Source organism: Corvus cornix, chromosome 8 (assembly GCF_000738735.6).
Source record: "Corvus cornix cornix isolate S_Up_H32 chromosome 8, ASM73873v5, whole genome shotgun sequence".
NCBI classification, from domain to species: domain Eukaryota; kingdom Metazoa; phylum Chordata; class Aves; order Passeriformes; family Corvidae; genus Corvus; species Corvus cornix.
In genome coordinates this window covers 18607776-18628159 of record NC_046338.1, presented here as the reverse complement: position 1 = coordinate 18628159, position 20384 = coordinate 18607776, and the positions used below count along the sequence as shown (strand labels likewise).

The following is a 20384-nucleotide window of genomic DNA, read 5'->3' as shown; positions in this document are numbered from 1 at the left end:
TCACATCTAGGCTTTCACAGACAATGTGAAATTTGACTGTTTGCCGTGAAAAAACAATCTTCTTAAGTAGGAATCAGCATGCTCTTGTACTCTCCCAGGCCAGATGTGCAAAAACCTGAGAGCATGAAGGGAGAGGAAGTGTCAAAGCCTGCAAGAGGCAGGGACCAAACAACCAAGGCCCACTGTGTCTGAGGTAGAGGCTGAGGGTGTATAATGAGGAGACTGGCAATATCTGAGATTTCCACTTGCCACTGGAAAGAGTGAGGGAAAAGACCTCCCTAGCAAGCCCTGTGGCAGGCAGTCTCCCAGGTAAGGTACCCACAGTGTGGGTGGGAACACATCAGAAGGCATTTGCCATTAGACTGGGGGGAAATTCGGGGTGGCCAGCCTGAGGGGAGGTTGGGTGAGTCCTGTCATGGACTTTGGGAGGGCTGCTAGCACTGGTGTCAGTATTGTCTTTGCATTTCCCCTTCTTGGGTTAAGACAGTGTGTGCAATGAAAACTTGTGTGTCAGGGTTTCAGTCCAAGGCAGTTTTTGTGTGCACGTACCCCTGCCTAGATCTTGCTGGGCTATTTCCTCACATCGTTCTGAAGCCCTAGAGCCTTTCAGGGTGAGATTTGGGCAACAGAAAGCTATTCATCCGTGAATAGAACACAGGGAATCTGCCAGCTCCCCAAACATGGGTGTCTTCATTTGGGGGTGCTGAGCAGCTTGCTGGGCTCCTCTGCTGTCTAGTGTAAAGCCCCACGGACTGGAAAAAAGCCTGGGGCTGCTTGTGGAACTGAATCCCATCCTTGGGACTCTATGCTGTGAAACAGAAGGTCCGCTGGCCCTTGTCTCTGCCTCACATATCTCACCCTCTCCTGGCACTCCTGGGGCTGTGGGTCGGTGCTGGTGCAGTGCTGTCCTGCTTTCAGGCATACCAGGCTACCCCATGAGAAGTGTCAAGTGGCACTAGACATTCATGATTAGGAACTCAAATCCCTGGGACCAGAGTGAGTGAGTGCTCTGGTGCAGAGTACCATCTCTCCTAAGATGATCTTCAGGTGTCTCCGTCCTACTGCTCATTAAACTTAAGCCTCACCTGCTGGGATGATCTGGGCACATCTCATCTAAATAATTCTTTGCTATTCCAGGGGGCTTAGATATTCCTGGCAGATTTGTCTGTCTTGTTCTCAACCAGTGAAGCACAATTTAATCTTAGGACTTGAAATGTTTTACTCTAATGAAGTCTCTGAGTTTAGACCACGGGTGAAATGTAGTAATCTATATGGTACAAGAGGTCAAACTAAATGAACTAAGAGTCCATTTTGGCCCTAAATTTTGAAATTCACAGGATGATTTCTAATAATGAATGTGTTTGTAAAACTTGGATGCCTTCTCAGGAGTAATCTGCAAACAGAAAAGCAACTTATTTTGTTAAGCAGACTGTGACAAACAGTTCTTCCAACTTTATGCTGTGCAGACGTGTATTTTTGGATATTCTTTGGGGGAAAAATCTACTGCAGTCAAATCTACATAACCTGCAAGAAAAGAATCTCAAACAAAACAAAAGATATACGTAGATTATGAAAGGTAGAGAATCAGGTTGGAATTCTAATGTAAATGTATGTCATTATCAGTAGAGATCACTTGTAAAGCACTATTTTAACTTGAAAAGCCAAGAACTAGAATATTAAAGTGAAAGTCTTTTTACATGTGCATTTAGAACAAAAGGTACCGTGTCATTAGAAATGATATATAACAGGCAGATGAGGGTTGTTGTTTTCAGTGTTTGGTTTAAATGCAATAAAGATGAACAAAATTAAAATATGTTCATTGATGCATGAGGATGAAGTCAAGATCAGAAGTACAATTTCCTAATTCTTAGATTTATTCAAAGACTCTTCCTTTGTATTAACTGCTACAGATGTTTAATGAATACTTAAAACCAAACACTGCTTCCCCTCCCCCACCCCCCCCCCACTGTGTTCAATGTGTTTTGTACAGGCAACCTGATAAAAAGAATATCTAGGAGGAGGGGAAGGCAAAATCAAAGTTGATGTATCAGAACATCTACTGCATGTCTAAATACAATGAAATTTGAACTGTGTGGGTGTATTCACTGATTTTAAAGAATGTTCATTGATTTTAGTTTTATTATGTTTGGAATTGTGGTATGTTACACAAAGACCATTTCACTGATCTTTATGATTCCATAAAAGCCTATAACATTTTGGATCAAACTGGCTGCTCTGTATTTTTTCTTTGTTTCTGCTGTCAGACTTTATGCTTAGCTCCAGGTATAAGGACCACATGGAGCTTTCCCCTCATCTCACTGAAAATTATAGGAACATTGCTGCAGACTCCGGGGCATCCAGACGCAGGATACATCCTGGACCCTTCAACAAAGACACCTGGTTTGGCCATGTGTGGAGTTGGGACAGCATGAAGCTGACGTGAACTGAACCTGTGGTAATGACAAATGCAGAGTGTTGGAAAGGTATTGGTATCTGGAAGATTTAAGTTGGTAAAGATCTGTGACCAAATTTCCGTGAGATTTCAGAGATGCAATGCCCTGTTCTGATGAGATTCTCTCCTCCAGCCACCTGTCTGAAAGTTCATTCCTGATGTGAACACAGAAAGAAGGATAAGCTTGATGAAAAGGTGAGTCAGTGTCCAAGCAAAACTATGAATTTTTCCTTACAAACAGGAGGAGTGAATTGTAGTCAGAGGGAAAAGTAAGACACAATATCCAAGAGTGTCATATATAGCCAGGGAATGGTAAGAGGACTTAGAGCAGGGGAGTGGGAGTCCTGAGAGTTGGGATATATTTATAACTCTGTAGAGATCCCACTGTGTGGACTTGGACAAAGTGCTCCAGATTGATGTGAATATCAGTAGTGATACATAAGACCCCTGTTGGCTTCCAAAAGCTTTGAAGTATGTTTGAACCAGACTTCAGTGGCTCAGTACGCACTGCACTACCTGCTCCCGTTCTCCCAGGCTGAAGCACAGACCTCCTGTGTGGAGCTGCCAGGCCAAAGCTTTTTTTCTCCAAGACCCAGAGGAGGCAGAACATGGATGCAAGGTATTGGAAAGAAAGGCTTTTGTGTTGAGAGACTGGACAGCGAAGGACTGGAAAGCATCACTTTTATGGAAACAGACCCCACCTGGTAGGGCACTCCTTGCCTTGGGTGCCCAGGGCAGTTTTCTCTGGGCACAGCAGGGTCTGTTGGACACACTAAGACATGGAAATTAACCCTTCTGTGCCATTAGCCAGTACTTGCAAGGAAGTCTGATAGGAGAGAGTTCCTATGCAGCTGGAAGCCAAGGGGGACAAAAGGCCAGTTGCTGCCAGGCACAGGGGAACCAGGAACAGTTTAACCTCCACCTTCCGACTTGTGTTTGGCAGCTGTAAAGCTGCAACTGTTTTTCTGTTCCATGAGTGAGGTTTTGCACTAAGCTTTCATTCATCTGCTGGGTGAGACATGTTTCCTATAGTTAAGTTGAACAGGCAGAGCATCATTCTGGCTACATTTTTCAAGGGTGCTTTTAAGTTTGTGCACACAGGTTTTCCACAAGGACCCACTTTTCACTCACACTCCCATTTTGCTAAGTGGTAGCAACCAAGCCATGATACATCCAAACTCCTAAGCTTTGAGATAAAAAAGATTTTCTGAGGAAGGGAGCTTACAGTCTAATTAGTTGATGGTGTTTCTCCTCACACAGTTTGTACTTCTGGATCGAAGGTTGATGCAATTTAAGCGCTGGCTTTCACCACAACGAGCACCCAGAGCTCAGCTAAATTCAGGCAAAGCCCAGGCTTCCCAGGCACAGATTGTATTCCCAGTAACACCAACCACTATAAAGATGGAGACCTTAAAACTGATGCTGTTATTGCTGATCCCAGCTGGAGAAATTTTGGTGTCAGAAATAAGCTCATGTTTAAAGAGATTTTTCTCTAATCCTGGCATGTTTCAAAATCCTGGGTGAGATTTAGTTAAATCCATGAAGGGAAAAGAGATGAAATTCTAACCTCAGTATCCACAAAATTCCTGAACCAAAATGGACACCACACAGTCATTAATCATCTTATCTCCATCTCACAGGCAGGCCAACACCCACACACACTGTCACAGGGAGGTGTCGCACACCGGGAAGCCGGGTGACATGTCAGTGTGCCAGGGATGCCCGTGGCAGGACAGCAGTAAACCCATGCCAGTACAGTGAGTGCCACTGCTGCCCAACCTGTCTTCCTCTTCTTTAATTATTAGCTAAACACAAGTATTTGTTCATCTCCCATGCCAAGACCATTGGGGTTGGGAGTAGAGGGGGGATGCAAGACTGCTGTGTGGGAGTTGGGGCTGCATGGAGCAGTATGGGTTCCTTGCCTCCTTACTGGCAACCATGCACAAATTCATGATTAATTACCACCCAGAACTCTACTATCAACAGTCTCAACTGAATTACTGTGCGAGGAGAAGAGGCCCAAAAAGGAAGGTTACTGGTTTTGTGACACAAACGTCCTTCAGGAAACTCTGGTTCAAAGGGCACTGTTGGCACTATGAGCGTGGGGGGGAGGAAGCCACATGCTGAGGTGCTCCTGGTGCTTTGACATGTTATTTATCTTTCCCAATTAACTTCTGGAGTGCTCTTGCTACAGCAGCACCAGTTCAATATCTGTGAGCGGAAAGTCAGCAGCCCTGATGCAACAGCACAGCAGCATACTGCCATTAGATTTTTCCAGAAGAGACTCTTCAGGCTTCTGCCAGAACATATTCATGACTTCTTGTTGTAAACTGGTCTCTTTCAAGACACTGAGTTGTGTTCTTAAAAAATGTCCTATTTAACCCAACAGCAGTGAAGCTGAGGGCTATGGGTTTGCTTTAACTAACTGGTTAATGAATTCTTCACCACCACTTTGTTTCACACATTGTCAAAACAAGAAGCTCGTGCTTCAGAGGGAGGCTGGGTCATCTTATCTAGACTCTTTCAATGCTAATTTTAAAATTTATTGAGGATATCTGTAAGTTTTTCTGTTTTGAAAGTAACCAATTGTGCTTATTTTTTAAATTTTTTTGTTTGTTTTTCAGAATTCTGCCTATTAGACTCCACTTTTCGAAACAGTTTCATTTCTGTATGGATTTAATGTGTGGTGTGTCTGCTTTATGTGCTTGCTGTTTTGCAGGACACGCACCACAGACCCTACATAATTTTGCTTGGTTTTAGGACAGAGAATCCTGGTTTGCGTGAGAAATATTAATTTATCTTACATGATGTCTATCTCAATGGCCAGTAGAATAGTCTGTAAAAATGTCAGACCTGTGGCATGTGTGATTTCTGTTCTCAGACTGGCCTTGGTCTGCAGGTACAGTCAGAACCTGCACTTGAGTAACGTACAAACAGAAACTCCTCTTCATGTAGACAGCTTCCCTGGCTGAAAACATCCATTTCTTTCCCCCTTGCCAGGAATATTGCAGTAGTCTTGCCGAGAAGCCAAGGACAGGAAAGTTCTGGTGCAAATTCTACGACGCAGTTTTCCAGGGCAGTATTTTTGGACAGCATTATCTCTTGCATCCGTCGTGCTCTCCCAAAGACATGACACTATGGAGAGCATTAGAAAGTAATATTTGTGTTAACAGCATTCAAATACACTCTGGTTTTTAGTCTGATTTGCACCCACATTTAATTGTTGCAAGATTTTTGTGCCTGACTATAATTTACTGCTGGTGCGAATGTCAAGATGTAGCCATTTAGCTCACTGATTTGTGGGAGCAATGAGGTAATTTTATGCCTAGGTCCTCTCATTTGTACCTGCCAGTAATGCAGAGGCAGTCTTTCCTAATCAAGCATTAAAAGTTCTTCTTGATTAATCTCTGACTTTGTTGGAGACATTCCAGATTTAAGCCAGTGTAATTCATTTCAGGATCAGACCCATTAAGCGTTTTCCAATGAGTAATATACTGTGTCACTCTTCTGCTCCTAAAGATTTTCAAAATCACAGAGGGATTGGTGTATATCTGGGAGATACATGTATCTTCTGACTCCACTGGCATATTTTCTCCCATTTCCTGACTTTGGAGATTTTTCTCTAGGTGAAATTTCTTTATTTCACTTTCTTTCTGCATTCAGCTGGAAGAATTAGCAAATGGTGAAGTGTGATACTGTCGATCCAGTGCTCTGTGTGGCCAGGCAATCAGGACAGAAATAATTAACACAGAAAGTGGCCTGCCAGTATCCTACTGAATGAAATTGGAAGGAGTTCAAATACAAAAAGATTTTTTAGCTTACCACTTCTGGGCTACACATAGCAATAGCCATTTGGAAGGACAACTGCCAGCTTCCATTTCAGATTGCTTGACAGCACTAACTAGAGCACTAAGAGCATCACTCCATTTCAGCAGGAGCCGTTAGCCAGATTTGGGATGTGAAGCATTATTTCCAGACAGGGGAAGAGATCAAAGAGGGAATCAGGTGCTGCTCTGATGTGTTGTAAGAAGGTGAATTCCTCTGAACATGGAAGGAAAGGTGGTGTGGGGAGTGCCTCTGTTTTCTGGCCTGCCAGGCAGCTATGCAGGACGCATGGAGACCCCCTGCTCCCCTGGGTCCCTGCTACTTGTTGCTGCTGCCTCCTGCCACCTCCCTGTCCCTGTCTGTTGCAGTATGCCACAACGCAGGGACGATGGCTGGGCGTGGGCATGGCCACACAGTGCCCAGCTCTGTTGTAGTGTCTGTGCCTGTGGGGCAATACAGGGGAGGGGAGGAACTCCTGCATCTCTGGAGACCACTCTCCCCTTCCTCTTTCTGTTGGTTTCAAAGATGGCTGATGCAGCATGAAAAAGAACAAATGGTGGCTGTAAAAGTTAAGAAATCTTCCTTAGGAGCAGGGATTTCTCCTGCTGGAGATGTCAAGATTCCCTCTTCTACCATGGTGTAGCATGGTGTACTGAGCATCCAAATAAAAGATGTGTTTGTAGACACTGCTGTGCTTTAGCTCATTTCTCTGGCTTTGCCTCCCGTAATGCTTGCAGAGCCATCCTGCTATAGGAGATTCCCATGCAGAGAGTAAGAAAATAGTGCTTTACTTGCTGTAAACTGGTTATCTGCACTGATAAAAACTACAGCTGTACAGACAAAAATTAGTTCTGTCCTGGCAAGCAAAAGAGCTGCTGCATACCTTTTGTGCCCTACAATTAGCAATGTGTTGCTCTGTCTTACATCTGCCTACATATTTCTATCAGGAATATGCTTGGTGCTTTCAGTGTTTGCAGAAATAGCAAAGGAGCAGACAAATAGGAAAAACAAGGGAAGAGAAAAAATTAGGAGTAGCAAGCCTCTAAATGGTTTTCCTCTGGAAATTTTTCAGACTGGCGAGCTGCCTGCGGCAAGACTGCATTGCTCTGTGGTGCCTGCCAGTTTGCATGTACAATGAACTGCACGGCATTTCTTCCAGGATTCCTGGTTCTGCCTTCTCCAGCTTAGTGGTCCTGAGATGGGCCACTTGTATCTCTGCCACTGGTATCCATTACAGACAAACCATTACCCCAAGATCTGACAGACCATGGCCTTGCTCTTAGAGCCACTGGACACCCAAAGAGAAAAAGTGCCATGCAGAAGCTATGCATTGTTCGTATTTACAGGTAAGCCTTGCCCTTCCTTTGCTCGAGTTCTGTGGCTCTTCTTGTTGAGCATGAAAATGATCGTCAGTCTCCTCTGTCTGTTGCACAGAGATCTCATGATGGACAGCTGAGGCGAGAGGAAGAAGCACTGGGATCTAGTTGAGTATTAAGTTCAGAAAATGGCTTCGTTAGTTCCTTGTGAGAGTAGCATTTCTCACTGACATTATGTCACTTGCTTCCTATCAGACGAGCTCTGTTGTCTTGGCCTGCAGGTCTGGGAAGCTGTACTTCTTCTTACAACCAGGCCTGGACTGAGATGCTTTATTAAAATAGCACCTCAATTACTATGAAGAATTTGACTTCAGGTTTATCCATGACTTCCATCACATCTTTTTTTTTTTTTTCCTCAATTTGTACTGAATGCATGTATTTGCTTCTTCTCATGCATCCTGAATTCAAGTTTTAAAATGGACCTTGCTTAATTTGACCTTATCTAGCTAATTTATCTTGTGCCTGCGTTTCTAAACAATGTTAAATGGAGTACGTTTCCTTGTATCTTCCCAAGTAACTAAGTCTCCTGCAAAATTCAAACCATTAAAAGTGAGTGTGATAGGAGAAGCTCCAAGAAATGAGTGAACTTAATATAAAAATTTATAATCATGTCAATTCCACTTTTTAAACCATTTCTGAAATGTTAGTTTGCTTGAACGGCTGGTCAGAAGCACAAAGGTTAGGTTAAGCTTCCTTCGTTAATGGTTTGGCTCAATGCACCCAGCAGTATAATGTATTTTATCAGTGAGGGAAATGATATTGGTTTAAGAGGTTTCATGTAACAGTCATATCCTGGCCAAATGTAATTTTGAAAACAATCAAGGCCATTATGGCTCACACAGAAAGAAAGATAAAGACAGATAGCTGTATATGGGTTTTTAATAAGTAATTCACCCTGGGTCTTGAAACATCAGATTGCCAAGTAATATTATTAATGTATAAGCATGTTGCTAAAATCATGTATTCTTTCCCATTGGTTGACTATAGATATGTTTCTGATGCAAATGTCATGTAAGTGTATTGAATCCACGCTATGTAAATAGACTATATAGTACATCCATCAAGCAGTTGACTTGATTATTCCACACACTAAAGAGCATTTTCTGACATCAATCTACATTCTGCCTAAATAGAACATTTTTCACCAATGATATTATGCATCATTTACTGTATATTTGATACTAATTGTTCAGCATATCGATCACCTGTCACTCTGAGAGTTTAGTGATCTTTGCAACTTGTCCTGGCAGCTTGGAAGTTACAGGCAGTTGGTTGCCCATTGTCTGTGGTAGCAGACTGAGCTTTCCTGGACAGCGCTGAAATCTTGCCCTGGGCAGGCAGCGTGGAGAGGAGTTAAGTGGGGGTAAGGGCCTGCCAAATTGGTACTTGAAAAAATTACACCCTTTTGATTTTCACAGAGATTAGGCTATGGCAGCAGACAAACACACTGCAAAGGTTAACAGATGTCACTTACTCTGCGCCTTTCTGTTTGAAAGCAATATTTCGTTGAAGGGTCAGGATGAGGGCTGACCAGCACCCTTTACGTGGATGAACTGTGCCATTTTGTTCTGTGTGCTCAGGACACAGAAGGTCTGTGATCTGTTTCTCTTTCACAAGTGGTTAAAAGGGGGGATATCCAGGGTCTGGAGAGTCTTTTTTGCATGCAGAGTCTGCATAGAAGACAGTTACTCATTGAAGGACAAACATATTGATAGCTAAAGGACATGGCTCTAACTATCAGAAAATCTCCAACCACCTGATAAAAAAGGATCTGTTTTAATATAAATATGTTAAACTCTGATCAATTTTAAACATCTACTTCATATATGAAAATGTGGAGATTATTTTGAAATAAGTTTAACTGCAGCTGGAGGGGGGCTGTTAATATTGACTGTTCTGTATTTCTCACAGCACATACGTTATCGAACTCAAAAACTACTGGAAGCAAAGGCTTTATAAATAGGAGAAGAATATATTGATTTAATAATTTCATTCATTCACCAGTTCTTTTACAACATTTTTTACAGCACAGAGTGGGGACTGTCTACTTCCCATACGCTTTATTCACCAAGCAGGTCATTTCTTTACTGTATTTTGCTTTATAACCCCTCTGTGTTCCGGGCCTTTCCCTTTTCAGGCTGTCATAGCTCCTACCCCCTCCATCTAATTTCTCTGGCTTTACTCCTCTCCAAATCTTTGCTTTAGTTCCAGGAGTGCTGGAATGCCTGCAGGGAGCCTTAGGGGTACTAGGGGCAGTTGTGCATGGAAGGACTGAACTGAGCAGCCCACAGGAAGAGGAGAGGAAGGGGTAGATAGACAGTTTTTTTAGTGGTGAACTTTAAATTTTCTGGAAAACAGCATTTCAGGGAAATTAAAATAGGTTAGGATGAGACTCAACACATTCTCAGCCAGGGAAAACATACCTGGAAAGTAGCAGGTGGCAAGAAATTTTGAAAACCTTGAGACAATTCACTCTGACATTTGAAAAACCCAAGCCTGTTGACTCTTTGCTTTGAAATGCATTTCTCAATTCCAAACTGAACTGAAAAAGGGGAAAAGATTATAGAAAGGATTAAAATAATCCCAAACTTGAAGGAAAACTTTGTCTGGAGTTGAGTTGAATGACAACAAGTGAGTGATCTGATTTGAAAAAAACCTGTGGTTTTTTTTCAGTTGCAGAACTCAAGTTTGTGTTACGTTCCCAGCTTCACCCATTGAGCCCCTGGTGACATATACAAACTGTACTGAATGTACATACTGGCTGTTTCTTTCTCAGTCTGACCCCCAAACTGTAGTCATCTGTTTCCACTCCTTTCCCACATTTTGCCTTTTTTTTAGAAGATGAAAGGACTGTATATTAACTCAAAAACTGGGCCAAAATCACTGATATTAAAAATATATATATATATGCAAGAAGTAATATTAACACTGTCTCAGTGGCTTTCCTTTTCTCAAAGGCATGATCCTACACTGCTTCTATGGGGATGTGGTCTTCCTCCTGCTCTGGGAATCTGCAACCTCACAGGTGGAGGTTGTCCATGTTTCTCATGAATTCCTGACTCTCAGGTTCCAGACTTCTGCAGAAGGCTTCTCTGAGTCATTCTGGAGTCATCTATAACCCATCATCAAGCAAGTAAAGGAAATTCTCATATTCAGGTACAGGATTGCCTTTGCCATGTATGTTTTGCTTTGAATCTTTTCAGTTGTCATTGCGGAGACCTTCTTCCCAGGGGTTATTTATAAAAGATGCTTTGATTCAGGCAGCATGTGGGTTGTATGTGTGTCAGGTAGTGCACACAGTGCGCTCCCCACCGAGGCTCCTTCTTCCTCTCTGCTCTTCCTTCCCATTCTCTGCACAGTGCCTTGGCTTTCCCCTTCATCTCTGCCTCCTGTCTCCCTCCCTCCTACCCACTGCTTCTGTCCTCCAACACTGAAGAAATTTGCTAGATCCACAGCTGTTTTTGGAGGGAGAAAATTGTGTAGCAGCAGCTGTAGCAGCAGGCATAGCAGCGAATTACATGAGGATACAGATTATCTGAGCACTTGTTTCAGAGAGGTACAGCTTATCTCAGATGTAGACTCTGCATAAGCAGTATGGAAATGCCAGCAGCCCAGAATGACGCTGCTGCCTCTGTTCACTTAGGCTCTTCTCTGCTGGTGTAGGCATGGCCCGTGTGGGGAGGTGGGCACAGCGGGGTTGGGGGCTGCAAACGGACAGCTGTCCTGCCTGCACCTCTGCTTGGCCCCATGCATGGTCATGGCACCTGGAGCAGCCAGTGTAAGCTCCTCAGGGCAGGAAATGTTTCCCTTACTTACCCATGAAGCATCATGCAGAGCAGCAGTGCTTTATAAATAATAGATGTTTAGAAACACTCAGGAAAAAGCCTTCTGTAGAATATACACAGTGAAGCCTTACCGAGGCATCCCTGAGACTGCCGGAGCCACAGGCATGGTGAGCGAAGCCGTAATGTCCCCCTGTTCATCTCTCTAGCACTCATCACTCTCTACTTCACATAGCTGTTTACTTTGCCAGGCATCTTATGCCACAGCATTAAGACACAACAGGGTGTGCTTTACTGGGACATTAATAATACATCGGGTGCATTGTGAGCCATGACTGCAAAGGCTGAGTGACTTCAGTAGCCCAAGAAATGTATTAATGCTCCAGTAAACCACATCCGAGAGTAGTAATTCAAGTTTTATTTTGTCGTTTTATTAATGACGCAACTGACACGATATTATATGTGACTCTGTCTAATGGCAGTGAGGGGGCAGCAAGCCACAGGCAGTGCCAGGCACATCAGCTTCTGTCCCCTGCATGCAGGGAGGGCAGCTCTAGTCAGGGAATTCTAACCAGCTGCATATGCTTTGGAGAAATAGCACAGCAGTAGTAGAACTAGCCCATGCAAACCTGTCTAACACATACAGCGAGGCTGGTAATGTTATGAAGGGCACATATACTACCTGAAATGGGAAGATGGATCTTTTGCACATGCCTAATGCTGTAACTAATCATATCCTTTAGTAGAAAAGCTGGGATACTTGTTAGTCAGAGAAATGATGAAAGATAGGAAGAAAAAAGAAGAAAATGATATCCTAAAGAATGTGAGCAATAAGGAAAGACAGACACCAGTTTATAGAAGCATCTCACCTCATTAAGCGTCTTAATTCCCTTTTATTGTCCATACTGCATTGAAGCCTACAAGATGTATGCATGATTTATAAGTAGTGCTGTGCATCAGCTGAGCAGTTTTATATAGGGCTCTGAAAGGCTGAGGCACATGTGACGTTTGGGTTTGGGTGGGTTTTTCTGCAGTGTAAGAATCTTGCCTGATTTCATTCATGGTGTCACTTGGCTCTGCCATGCTTGCATGCTATTATTCTGATAAATAAAATAACCTCTATACCAAATGAAGCCAGGTAAGTATGAGCCCACTTTACTCTTATATGATTTTAAAATTAATTCATACCTGGATAGACCTGCATTTCACTAAAGTCCACTAAATAAGTCATTGATATTTATTTGGAGCCAAGAAAGCTTTATAGATAATTTTATAGTGGTTGAATATATTTGTTCTCTTTAGCGTATTTTAGGTTTTCTTATACTCTTGACTGTTTAGCTGTACAGTCATAAAGAAAATGTAAAACAACAATGAAAAATGCTGGTGTTCCGATCCCAAGATAAATCCAATAACTGCTGTGACAGGATTGATTACAACAGAATCAGCAAAACCTCTAGACCCTTTTTAATGTGGTTTGAGACATAAAGATGATCATGAAAGATGTTACTTGGCAGTAGTAGGATCTATGTTTAGAGCTAAAAGCAAACTGCTCTGAATTTTTGGGGCTTTTTGTTGTTGAAAGGTTTTCCTCTGCAAAATAAGGTTTTGGTCAAAATTGACATATTCATGAAATTACATTAATTTTGATGACATTTCTTCCAAAAAATGACTACTTTTCAAATGACCCTTTGGAAAATTCTATTTGGGAAAATTAGATAAAACTAAAAGCACTTTTGGAATTAAATTATTCATGTGTATTTATTGTTTCAGTGTCATTTTATGCTATGTCACTAGTGTTATTATTTTTTGTGCTCATTTTACAGAACTTAGTCCTCTTTACCTTCTCTTTCTTCACCTTTCTGCATCTTCGGGTAATTTCATCTGCAAGCACACGATCAGCTGCTGTCCCTGCACAGCTAACTTGCAGATCTACCTGTGTGCTCCTGACCTGTCTTCTCTGTCCAGCCTCATCTCTGGGCTTGTTTCCCTGTCATTTCATGTAGAAGACAGTCTGTCAACTCAAGCCCAATGTGGAAGAGACAGAACTTTTAATCTTCCCCAGTTCATGTCTTCCCTGCTAGTCCCCTGTTTGATCACAGCGGACAACCTCACCGCCCTGCTTGTCACTCAGGCCCGTAATTTGTGTGTCATCTTTGACTCAGACCCTTTCTCAGGTCCTCACATCCAGGATACAGCATAATCCCGCTGACTGCTCCTTCTTAGCATCACTAAGATGTTGCCTTTCCTGTCCATCCCCGTGGCTGAGGCCCTTGTCTAGCATCTTCTATGTCTCAATTAGTGCAACATATATTTTTTATCCAGCCTTGACAAATGCAACATGGGCCTTTTGGTGCCCACTTAAAGTGACACTGTAAGTACTATTTTCTTAAGCCATCAATCTCCCATTTTTATATCCATCCCTCTTCCCTCTCCTCTTTCAGCATTGCACCAAAAGTTACCTATTTGTCCTCATTTTCATGCTCTATCACAGTTTGGTTCCAGTTATCTACAGCTGCTTAGTACTGCCAGCTGGGGTAACCCTGATGCCAGCTCCATTTGCCCTTGTGCTGGGGGCCCAGACTTGCATCCCCAGCTCCTCCCACTTTTGAGGGGACCATCCTGCAAGCAGCCACCTTTCATCCTCCTCCCCATCCCACAGTGAAAGGCTCTGTGCCCGCTTTTCCTAACTAGGGCTGAGCTCTTCATTTCCTGCCTGTCCTGTTGCTCACTATCATCCTACCTTCCCTTGTGTACGACACCATTTATTTTCTGTGCCCCATGTCTGTCTCTTGCCTTATGTTGTAGCATGTACCATCTTTCTATTTTGCCTAATAGTTTGAGGCTCAGCCCACAATCGGGTCTCATGGGGTAGAAGTCCATTATACTCATACACACACACATACACATTATGGTAATATAAGCCGTTATTCTTCATTAATATTATTAGTGTGAGAATATGGCAAGGTATTTATCAACCCAGGCCCTTTTATTACTTATTTAATATTCTACTATTATCCTCAACTTTTATATTATTATTTTTATTTGAATAATTAGCTTTGATAGCTATTAAGCAAATATTTGAAGCCTCTTATTCTCTAGATCAAAGCATCTCCCACTTCTGTTATAATGAAACACTTGGATTCTTGGACAGTCTGAACAGAAAACTTAGGTAAGAGTCAAAGTGTTTCATTACAAACAATGAAGAGATGCTTTGATCTAGAGAATAGGATTTTAACTATTAATTTTTCATCTTTAAGATAAGATCTAGCACAATAAAATACATTGTAAATATAAAGTGAAATCACAGGAAAGTTCAGCTATTACATTGCATAATTTGTAGAATATGTTGGGGGAACTTATTCATCACATGAGGTGTGTCAGAAGCCTCCCTGTCCCCCACCTCAGATGCTGTGAGTTTCACTATTCAGTACCAAACTCTCTAACAAAACTTGAATTTAAAGCTGAGGGGACATTGCTGGGAGCTTCCTATGATGGAAAGGTCCAGCCAGGCCAATGCTACAGTTGGTGGTGGTCCTGCTGTGCAAAGGGTGATTACAGGGGGTTTCTGTGGATCCAGCTAGTGCAATCCATAGCTGCTGCTAGCATGACACTAGAGCCTCTTTGGGAAATCTCAGGTTTGCACTGTTATAGTTGGGTTTTTTTTAATTCTTTCTATTCTGGCACATTTTGATACCTGACGATGCTCTCATTTACAGTGGGTGTGAAATAGCTGCCTTTCCCATGAACCGTTGTTCAGGTTCTGGGTTTGGACCAACTCTTGCAAGTATATCATTTACACTTCCACCTAAAATACACCATTTTGCCATTTTACTTTGCTAACAGAATGCACTTTAGTGTGGATATTTTGCAATGTCACCAGAAAGTGGGAGGAGAAAAATGTTGAGGACTGCCAACAAAAAAAAAAGGAAAAAAAAATACTGTGAAAGATATATTCACTGTACACACATGGAAGAGCTATCTTCCCGCAGAGATTTCCCCTAAGCCATGGCAAAGGTGACCACTTCTTAGAGAGTCCTCTCTGTTCATGCTGAGAAATCCATAGCTATTGCCTCTTTCAGGGAGTGTGAGGTCCATGGAGGTGCTAAAAAACTCCCAAAGATCCTTTTGGGAACCAAGAGATGATGGATTAATATATTTCATAACAATCTCCATGGAGACCAAAACCAGGCTGGCATCCTCCAGACTGATGGTGATAGCAAACCCTGTTGGCATTGTGGATTAGTGGGTGCTCCTCTCGGAGTCAGAGGCTACCCTGGATGATGTTGTTTATCTCAAGTGTAAATCAGATGTGACTCAGCGGCAGACGCTGCGCAGCCAAACATGCAGAAAAGTCGCGTCAGTGTTGAATCAAAGCCTGAAACACAGATCATTATTCAAAGAGAGTTATGAGAATGCCATGGGTTTCGAGAAGATGATCAGCACTGCTGAAGAAGCAAAAGCCAAGAATTAGAGATATACTGATAGGAAGCTCTTTGGATTTATTAACTGTTTTGTTTGGACTTATTAAAAAGGAATGACACCCATTAAAGTATATCACAGGAATGAGCTATCTACCAGCCCCAGGGCTGTGGCTGAAGGGGAGCTCCATGATAAGGTGAGGGCTCTCTATTGCTCTCCAATGACAAGGCACTCCTTTTAAAAAAAGACGATTTTGCTTTATAGATTGCTTATTCAATTCAAGAGTTTTCTCAAGCAAATGGCCCAATTCTCATGAAATACATATATTTGGGCATCGGTCTGAGACATTTCTGGTGTTTTTATGACAATTCAAAGCACTCCCATAGCTGTGTTATTTAAGGATGATGTGCACTGACACATCAGCTGGCCACTGGCCCAGTGTGACTGGGGGGGGCAGGAGCCAGCCCTGCCAGGGCAGCAGGTCTCCCTGCCTCCTGAAGGGCATTTACTGTGGAGAACTTGGCAGCCCCCAAAACATTGGCATTGCTGTGGATGGACACATTGTATCGCGGAGAAGTGATAGTACTTTGATCATTCCTTTTTGCTGTCTTTTCACAGTGGTATTTCAGGTTGCTGAACTGCAGGCTGTGCCCTGTGTCTGTATTTACTGAAGCATTTCTGTATTTACCGGTGCACTTCAGGTGCTGTAGGGAACAGACACACTCCCTCCTCCCCATCTTTCTACTAGCCTCCTCATGCACATCTTGCAAGCTTTGCATAAGCAAGAGCCACAGCTGAAGCAGCTTGGGGCTGCCCCCACCAGCAGGAGTGTCCCATCCCTTTCTGTTCCCTCTTGCTGTCTCTCATCTCTTTCAGTGTTTAGTCACTTTTTGGTGTCAGCAGCTTTCTCTCAGTGCAGAAGTGAGCTGGGTACTTGGAGGTTTGATTCACTCACTGTACATACACACCCCGGGGTCCTTTCAGAGAGGTGTTTCTAATCCCCTTTCCATGAGGGTGTGTTTGCCCCACTGCTGCCCACCGTGCCCCCTGGCACCTCGCTGCCTCTGGGGTTTTCTGCTGTGTGTCTTAATAAGCAAGTACAAGTCACAAGGTAAGATAAATCTCTTCATCTTCTTTTGTTACATCTGTAATAGCCTTTGAGTCGTGTCAAAACAACTCTGGGCTCACTTATCTGCATTCAGGAAATTCTTCTTTACCAATGTACGCTTTAGAATGTGTAAAAATGAGGCGATTTCTTTTAAATAGTAACTGTCAGTGAGAACTTTGAGACACAAAAGATGCAATCCTGCTTACGTGGAGGGTCAAAGAGCATAGCTTGATAGGTTCTGAAATACTTTTGCAGCTGGAGTTCCAAAATATACCTGAGCTATTTACCGTGCCCCTTCAACTAATTGTTTCTATTCAGATCATTTTCCTTTTCAGTTTAAAAGTAGTGATATGTTGAACCTCACCAGGATAACTGAGATTCAGCTGGCTACCTTTCTTTTTTGAAAATAGTCATTCACTCTGCCTATGATATGGCAATGGGAGAATGTCAGATCAGACATGCTGTTTCACACTGTTTTCCACCACTGCCCCATGGGGATGCTTGGTCCTTTGTGCATATACTCCTTTTTTTTTTTTCATTTAGGTAAGCTTCATTGCGTCTTATTATTATTGAAAGTTAGAGAAGAGATTAAAGACTGATTACAAGGATATGGTGTGCCATGGGAAAAGCCTAGTTATAAAAAAAGCTTTGTTTAGAGTCAACTGCTCCATGTTCTGAAAAAGCTACTGCAGACAGCCCTGTTGTTTTTATTGATCTTATAGATTCAGTACTAGGGCATTTAAATTTTGGCTTTGCTTTGGATACTGGCATATTTTATTTGAATTTGCTCAAAATTCAACAGATTAAAGTGATCTGACAGCTTTTTGAATGTTGGCCTAGAAAAAGAAATAGCAGTTTCTCATATAAGGTGAGACAGCTGTCTCCAGGAGAAGAGTTATCACTCCACATTGTCACCAGATTTCCCAATGCCCAGAAACTCTGGTCAGGTAGAAAGTCTCTGCCAGGGCAGCCTGGCAGGTGGCATTGGGTCCAGCATCCTGCTCTGCAGGCACTTCTCTTCCTGCTGGCACGGTGCTTCCCTCTGGGGCTTGGATCATTTCAGATCAAGCACATCCTGAAGATCAGCTGGGAATCCAATCCCCAACTCCCTACGCCATGTACCTCACTTTCCAAATCTTTACTGCAGTGGCATTTTCTGTATTTTAAACTGAAATGTTTCAAAACTGTGATATTCCCAAGGATATAGAATAGTGCTGTAGCTGCTATTATGTATTAAAAGGTTAAGAAGCCCATGAAAACATATAGCTATGTGGAAATTAATGATGCTTATCTCTTGTAAACTACTGCTGTGTATGTACCTATCCACTCATAATGTTTTAAAATATACATAGCAGAGTGCAGATAGTGATAACACATTTGATTTTATCTGCTACAAATATATATATATTTGTGTGTCAGACAAATAACTTCTCCTTCTACCCTCTGTATTGATAGAATCCATAGAGGATTTAATCCATCCGAGTGTGCTTCTCCATGTTATTCATCTCAACTGTGCACTCAGAAAATTCAAATATTTAAATTGGTTGAAAGTCAGAATATTAATGGCTGTTCTTAGAAATTCAGTAACAGTTACATTTTCCCAGTTGATGGATACTGTCACAAATGGCTACCGCAGGAGTGTAGGTAGTCAATTACTCTGTAACATTTAGGGTTTTAGCCCAAATATATGAAGACTTTTCCTAGTGTGTGTGAAGAGAAACACTGGAGCACTCTCAGATCCTGATTGCTGTAGGAGTGTTACCAATCCTAGCTGATAAACCTTGGAGCAGCTGTTGACAAGCAGTGTTGTGTATGACCTAGGTGCTAGGTCTGGGAGAGTTCAGGTTACCCCCTCCGGAGGACACAGGATTTGGGGTAGATGAACGTTGTTTAGTCTTAAAATATCAGTCCTGATATTTTAAGAATGAGAGGACTGCCAAGGAGAAATACAGTTTCTCTCCAAAGGTGCAGGTTTTTAATTAGAAAGACAGAAAAATAAGCATAAAATTTGCAAAGAGAATTCAGCAGGCAAGGAAATAAGCCCTGTTACACTGCAACTAGCCAGCTCCTCTTAGTGCAAAGACAGAACACGTGCTTCATTTAAAACCTGTTTTTAAATACACCCCTAATTATGAAATCATTACCCAAGACCTGCATGATAAGGAAAGAAGAATTATTATATTAACCTGGGGTCCTCAGTGCACTCAGAGGCATCACAAAGCAGCTCTCCTGCAGTCAAAGCCTGCGCACTCCCTCTTCTCTCTTATCCAGTGAGTCACTTCTTCCTTTTAATCTCCTATTAAAATCCTTTCTATCCTCTTCAGTTTATGACTCTGTTGCTGCAAGGTGGTTTGTGGCACTCGGTATGGCTAATCCTTGGGATCGCATCGTATTGAGAACAGAATAATTGAAAACAGCTTGAAGCAGTTGTAGTTAGGCACACAAATCAATGACAGATAATCATTTAAGCACAAACTGAAACAGACATTTACATGGAAAATAATCATGGCCTTGGAGTTACACCCTGTTCTTGCCATGCAAAATCTTTCATGGATTTGGCAGAGTACCCATTGGACACTAAATCCCTTTGCCAGTGTGCCCATTCCCTTGAGACAGCCCTGGCAAATCCCTGCTGGAAACCTGAGCTCAGCTGTAAAGAGGTTTGTGTGAAAGGCTATCCACCTTTGGGTGAAATAAAACTGACCTGCCCCCCAGGCAGTGTGAGAGTCATGGTCTGAGATGAGCAGTCTGGAGCACTATAAAGCCACAAAGCCAGAGGAGTGCATGGGCTTGCATCTCCCCTTTTGGAGTTCTGCTCCCATCCCAAGGCCCCACCAAGGGAGGGAGGGGTCATGCTCAGGTGCGCTGTTCTGTGTATGGAAGTGCAATGATAATGAAGAAAAACTCCTACAGTGGAATGTTTCCTGGCTTGGTAGTGCAGATGGAAGCACATATTTCCCTGTCATTTTCCAGTGACAATCATATTCGTACCAGCTGGTTAAAATGTTTTAATAAATGATTACCTGATGAGAACACTTTCTCATGGCTATGGTGCTGGAGTTTGCTCATTTTTGCCGCATCCAAATAACTATTCAAATTAAAAAGCAGGAAAAAAACACCACCATTTAAGTTCTTAGAATCTTTAGAAAGGCACTTGGAAACTTAAGTCCCAGCTCACCTAAAGAGCTCTAATTTGAAGAAAATATGTTGGGGATGTCCTATGCTGTCTGTTGTTTGTCCTGGGGGGCTGGAAGAGCTGGGCCTCCATCCCTGTCTGGGGGTCCATTCTATAGCCAGATGAATGAGTGAGCACTGTTATGTGTGTGGCTCCCATAGCTCTGAATTTCTCTGGGTGAATTTCTCTACAGAGATATGAAGTAAATCCAGAGTGAATTTTCCCCTCTGCTTCTGTGTGAGGCTGG

At 42.6% G+C, this 20384-nt stretch overlaps 1 long non-coding RNA gene across 1 annotated transcript in view; it reads left to right on the top strand.

Moving 5' to 3' along the window:
• The window catches only part of LOC104695366, a 37955-nt gene that overhangs the window by 8827 nt on the left and 8744 nt on the right, over window positions 1-20384 (top strand). Inside the window, exons 4-6 of the long non-coding RNA XR_005602471.1 lie at window positions 2265-2647; window positions 7350-7623; window positions 10611-10809. This is a non-coding gene — a long non-coding RNA (uncharacterized LOC104695366). The remainder of the gene's footprint in view (window positions 1-2264; window positions 2648-7349; window positions 7624-10610; window positions 10810-20384) is intronic.